Source organism: Pocillopora damicornis, chromosome 1 (genome assembly GCF_964200805.1).
Source record: "Pocillopora damicornis chromosome 1, jaPocDami1.2, whole genome shotgun sequence".
In the NCBI taxonomy this organism is placed as follows: Eukaryota; Metazoa; Cnidaria; class Anthozoa; order Scleractinia; family Pocilloporidae; genus Pocillopora; species Pocillopora damicornis.
The window spans coordinates 10,524,492-10,530,763 of record NC_142670.1 but is presented as its reverse complement, the minus strand read 5'-3'; the positions used below and the strand labels follow the sequence as shown (position 1 = coordinate 10,530,763).

Below are 6,272 nucleotides of genomic sequence, written 5' to 3'. Positions count from 1 at the left end.
GACGCCATCTTAGCAAGTATCCACTGTTGCTATGGATTCAGGAACGAGTTGGAGGCTTGCTCAAACATCATCAAGCTTTGTCTCTTCTTGATTTCTCAAATTAGAGTATGCAGACTACAAAGTTCTGGACAGTGCTGACAGAAACATTAATAACGGAGCAGGGTTGGAATGTAACGACGACATCGTCCGAGGATGGTGGCTACCAGATCGTGCATCGCCGGGCAGGTGTAACTCGCAAAGTTCGGCCTAGTTAAACGGCGAAGATCCATCTGTTGCCGACGGAGTGGTGATTAGTAGCTCTGCTAATACTTTATTTATTGATTCTCGGGCTTTCCTTTTTTAGAGCGTGTTCACAAATAATTGCTGTTTCTTCGTAATAATCAACTTGCAAAAGAAAAAAAAGTTGTTCTTTGCTTAAACACAACAAAAGAGCGGTAGGGATATATGTGCGCCACATCGATGAAACCGATAACTTTCCTTCCACAGATATATTTTGGAGGTACTCGCCGAGAAAGCGATTAAGTTCCTATTTATAGGACGGGAAAGCTGTGACTATGATATATAGTTATGGGTAAAGCGCTATGTGGGGACAAGGCGTCAAACACCGTTTATTTCGAATAAAATTGAATGAGCTGCCTCCAAAATTAAAGCGCCAGTAGGAGAGTTAACACAATGAACCAAGGCACGTCCAGATAGTGAAAGGCTTTAATCGCAACAGGGAAACCTGACTCCGAACGAGTAACAAACAATATGGCCGACGCGACGAGGAGAAAAGCCGTCGAAAGCGCATGCTCAACCCAGATACCGCTGACCGGTACTGGCGTGACTTCTTTCTTTTTTTTGTTTTGTTTTTTTTTTGTTTTTTTTTTAAGGAGAAACAAGAACTAAAAACAATTTAACATACACTTAAGACTAACTAACAAATTGACACGCGCGGGCGAGTCAAAGTTCAGAGTTTAAAGATCGGTGTTCAAAGTTCAGTGTCATAATCTGCAAAACGAGAAGGAGGACGGCGGGTGCGCGATGATCTCCGTAGGGCAGGCGGAGAAGGCATCGCTGAGGTGGCTGCATACTCCACTGGGGAAGGATCAGGGCAGGGCGACTGTGTAGCGAAATCATCCATGGTATGGTCAACGGGAGAGGCAGGGGCTGGACTGTAAGACTGAGGGTTGACAACTGGTGGGTGTGTGGAAGCTGCGATGGCCTCAGGGATGGCAGGCAAAGAGGGGGGAGGGTGAGTCGTTGTAGTAGGACCATCTTCGTCGTCAGAATCAGAGTAGTGTTTGCGTAGGGTCGGAGAGGCACGGAAGGGATCACCCAAGTCAGATGGGACCTTGAAGCACTCAGATAGCTTGACATGGTACGATGAACTTCGCAACTGGGATCCAATGAACTTTTTGATGTTGCAGAATGGAGGATCAATGGCTACAACGAGATAGCGGTCACGAGCACGAGACTTGTTGAGGTCAGAATGAAGGTACACAAGATCACCAATATCGATCAGGGGGGTAGGACGCCTTGACTGACCAGGAGCTTTGGAACGTTCACTGAGGGGATGGTTGGAGAGACGCTGCTCATGCTGGAGGGAAATTATGTGGTCATCTGCGAGGGGTAACTGTTTGTTTGAGAACTGATCCCGCTGGGTCCACATTTCTCGAGAGGAAAGCCCTCTTGAACGGATACGTGAGTTTAAGGCTGAAGTGGCTACGGCAAGGGTGAGGGGAGAGACAGAACTACCGAGAGGCTCCTGACGTAACAGCTCATTCTCCAATTCTTGGACTGCTCTCTCTGCAAGGGGTTCTTGTTGGGATTTTTGGCATGGCCAAGCTCAATTGTGATTCTGTGTTTCTGTAAGAGTGAATCATTGACAAGGGCCTTGAATCCGGGAGCAGGGTCGGTGCGGATCACAGCAGGTGGACCATCCATGGGGCGCATTTCCACGCAAAGCTTTATAATGGCATCACGCAAAGTTTGGTGGCGTTCGTTCTCAAGAAAGAGACTGGACATGTAAGAGGTCACTGTTTCACGGAGTACAAAGATAAGTTGGCGAGAACGTTTTATGACATCTGCCGCAAAGGACTGCCCAATAGTTTCAGGTGGAGGCGAAGTGGACTGGTCAGTTCGTGCTGTTGGTGATCTCTGAATTGCTGCACAGGAGTGGCATCCATCGGAAACACGGGAGACTGCCTTGTCCAGGTCGAGGACAAACAGATAACGCTTGGCAACCATTTTTAACTGGTGACAAGAAGGGTGGCTGAGCTGAATGTGAAGGGCTGTCAAGAGGCCATCCAAGGCCTGGCGAGGGACAATAATACACTCTCTGGTCGGTGACAAGGGATCATGACGTTGGACGACGAGTAGGCCATCACTTGCGATTGAGGCGACCTGCAAATAGCGTTTGACGTCCTTGATGTTTGTGAGCTTCTTGGAAGGCCTTGTGCCTTGGACAAGGTGTGCGTGCATGCGGCGTAGGTCTGGGCATTCAGACTGTATGGCCAACCAGGCCGGACGGCTGGTGAAAGGGAGGCGGGCATTGCCTTGGAGGATGTCCTGGACAGTCGCGGCTCGGACAACAGAATCTCTGGTTGAGGCGATAAACAGGCAAATCTGACAGGTTTCATTCTCACAAGGGGCAGCATTTCGACTCGCGAAGTCTGACTGGAGGATAGAGGCGCCGGAGACGTGTCGCACTGAGGCCTGGTAGCGGCTGACAACTGACAGGAAAGTAGATACGCGAGGACTTGCGGAGAACTCGCCGCGGCATAGCTTCTCATAAGCCTGGACGCATGGCTTACTGTCCGTTAGGATACAGGCTTTATTGGATGACTGGATGAGGTATGGACTGAAGTGCTTTGTAGCCACAGCGATGGAGAGGGCTTCTACTTCGCATGGAAGCCACGTTGTCTGAGTGCCCCGCAGCTTAGCGCTGAAAAAACCGGCGATGTGTAGCTTGTTGTTGCGCGTCACATAGAGGGTGGCGCCTATTCCTGGGTCCTTGACTGCGCCATCGGTGACGACCCATAGTTGGTCCTCAGGTCTAGGTAAGGTGATAGAGAGGGCTGAGGATAGGGCCTTTTGAGCGTTATGGAATGCAGCCCTGAGACTGTCAGACCAGGTGATGGATTCTTGTGAAGTACATCCAGCCGTGACGGCATCCAGCGGGGTTAGATAACTAGAGCACCGTGGGATAACACGAGACAGGACTTTGTACGCACCAATGAACGATCTCAAACGACCAACGGTGTTTGGCACAGGGTACGTGGCGAGGGTGTTGAGGCGGTGGGCACTGGCAGACAGGGTACCGGCAGACCAAATCCAACCAAGGATAGTGGTTGACTTGGGGTTGATTATGGTCTTGTGGGCTGACAAACGCAGGTTGCATTTGTGAAGAGCTTGCAGGACCCTCTTCCAGTTGTGGAGTAACTCTTGAGGGGTGTTGCCCCCGCAGTATAAATCATCGGCGATCTTGGCCACGGCTCCATCTTGAAGTAAGGGGCCTAGAACACGGCACATAACCTCCTCTAGAGCAGTCTCTGAGCCAGGCATTCCCATAGCGGAGCGGGCATACACCCATACGCCTTTAAAGGGGGTGGCGACACCGCAGTACTTCATGGACTCTTTGGCTAAAGGGATCTGGTAGAAAGCACTTGTAAGGTCAGTGATAATTATGTGTGACCATTGGGCGATGAGCCGTAATGTGGAGTCAACATCGGGTAGCAGGGATGGTTGTGGTTTGCTGTATCTGCCCACATCAGAAAAGGCGGTGACGAGACGGGAACCACCATTAGGCTTCTTTACAAGGAAAGATGGATTGAGGTATTCAATGGTGATACCCACATCTTCGGGGCGGCGGAAGACTCCAAGATTCTCTAGGTCGTCAAACTTTTCCTGGAGCTCGATGAGCTTATCCCGTGCGTATTGGGGGAGGCGACCCTTCTGCTGAGGAGGTTCGACAGGACCCATGTTGACTTTGGCCTTGTATGCGCCAGCGGCTCCATTGTATCCGGGGAATTGCGGGTCAAATACAGTGTCGTACTCTGTAAGTAGTGATTGGAAGTCTGCACGAACGGTTTGGGGAAGGGTGTTGTCTGGATCAACCTGAACGGATGCAGAGTAACGTGTACTGGAGGGCGGCAACGGGCGCTGAGCAGTAGGTGGGGGTGATGATGGGACTTCGGGGGGCTCAAAAACAGGGATGACTTGGCAGAAGTGTTCGTGGCGTTTGAGAGTGCGGGGTACGCTTGATAGGTTAGGAATCCGTATGGCTCGGGCAACGCTGGAAACGACACCAGGTTGTGGCCACAACTGGGATGGCTTCGGATTGTGTGCACTGGGTGCGTCGATGCGAGGCTCTAGTGCGTACTCCGAGTCAGAAGGTGCATCGTCTGGTAGACGTACTTCCATGAACTCTCCAGGCCACACTGTCTGGGATGGAGCAGGGGCACGTAGGACAAATGCTCTACGTGCGGTTGCATGAGGGTTGGGTGGGGATTTGGACCCATACGTGTAGACGGAGCCATTGCCTAGTAGTACCTCTCTCTTAGCGGGTCGGACAGCGATGTTATTCGTCTCCATAAAGGGGGTACCGGCAAGTACCTCAACATCAAGATTCTCAACTACGAGACCTTCAAACGCGAAATTTGTGTGGTCCCGGGTGAAGGTGGTACGAATTTCTCCTATCACCTGGAGCTGAGACGAGCCATCAGCCTGTTGGACGGACTGGGCACTTGAGATTATCGGACAGCCGAGGTGTTTCGCAGTTGAATGGCGTATCATATTTCCAGTTGCACCGCTGTCGAGGGTGACGCGCACGACTCGATGATCATGAAAGACATCCATGTAAGGGGACTGGCGGGTCTGCACACGGTAGGCCACCATGTCCGGGCCTGGCAATGTTGTGTCAGGGTCTGGCGAATCAGAATCAGGACTGGTCTCAGTTTCTTGGTCATTGTCAAGGATGCCGGCGATCTGTCGTGCTTTCACCATGAAACGCCTGTCACTGTCGGGGAGGAAGGTACACTGACTGAGGAAGTGGTTTGTCATAGAACGGCCAGCCTGTTTACATAGAGGACAGACCTTGTCTTGGCGGGGTTGTCTGGGACGGGCTCTAGGAACACCCCTGTTACTCTGACGAGGGCGACGAAAATCGTCTGCAACAGCAGCACGCAGGATTCTGGCATCATCCGACGTGCGGATTTCCTCGAGTAAGGAATTGAGGGCCTGCGAGATCTCAGGTTTGATCGAGGCAAGTGTACGGGATCTCAACTCTGTACCATAACGCTGCTTAACCAGTCGTGGGAGACTGGGGTGAATGAGGCGTAACCAAGTGAGGACCACAAAGTTTTCGAGTGTAGGGGTTAACTCCTCATCCTCCTGCACTGCTTGGCCATTGTGGGTTAAGCCGTTGGCACGTAGCAATGAATCTTCTACGAATGCTGTGAGGCGCTGGTACAGATCTTCGGGGCGCTCATCAGCAGCTAGGTGTATTTCGGAAAAGTCAATGAACTGAGCCCCGGTGACTTGGAAACCAAAGTGCTGTCTGATGGTTTGCCAGATGAACTCGAGGGATGTAGAGTTTTTCACCAGAGTATTTCGAGAGATAATTGGACAATAGTTGGCGATCTGTCCTAACATCAGCTCGAGGAAGTTAACCTTTTGGCGGGCTGTCAGGCGACGAGCTAATGGCACTGATTCGCCATCGTTGTGAAGACCTCGAAGCGGCTGACCCCTGGTCTTTTTTAACCATGTGAATCCATCTGCGAGGAAGGGGGCGAAGTTGCTGTCCAAAGAAAGAGTGTAAATGAGGTTTTGCTTCCAGTTTTCAAAGGAATTGATAGATTCCACTTTGGAGAGGCACCACTGCTTCGGTGCACGGTGTGTTGCAGCCATATTTCACGTTTAGGGCTCTGGAACGTGTTGACACGGCGAAGGATACACTGTTTTGGCTCACGTGGACGAGGCGAAAAATAGCCTTCTTCGGCGAAAATATGGCCTGGGTAGAACCGAACACTGCCACCACGCCAGTAGGAGAGTTAACACAATGAACCAAGGCACGTCCAGATAGTGAAAGGCTTTAATCGCAACAGGGAAACCTGACTCCGAACGAGTAACAAACAATATGGCCGACGCGACGAGGAGAAAAGCCGTCGAAAGCGCATGCTCAACCCAGATACCGCTGACCGGTACTGGCGAAGCATCCATCCGTGGCAGCTAAAAAAGTGAGGGATAGACTCGAATATCATATCAAATGAAGATATTTGTGGAGATAACTC

The 6,272-nt window shown here is 51.1% G+C and overlaps 1 pseudogene across 1 annotated transcript; it reads right to left on the bottom strand.

Annotated features, from left to right (window-relative positions):
- Positions 1–687: 687 nt before the first annotated feature.
- Positions 688–6,188, bottom strand: LOC149051908 (uncharacterized; annotated as a pseudogene). Its single transcript, XR_016184095.1, has one exon. The product of XR_016184095.1 is annotated as an uncharacterized LOC149051908 (transcript).
- Positions 6,189–6,272: the final 84 nt, after the last annotated feature.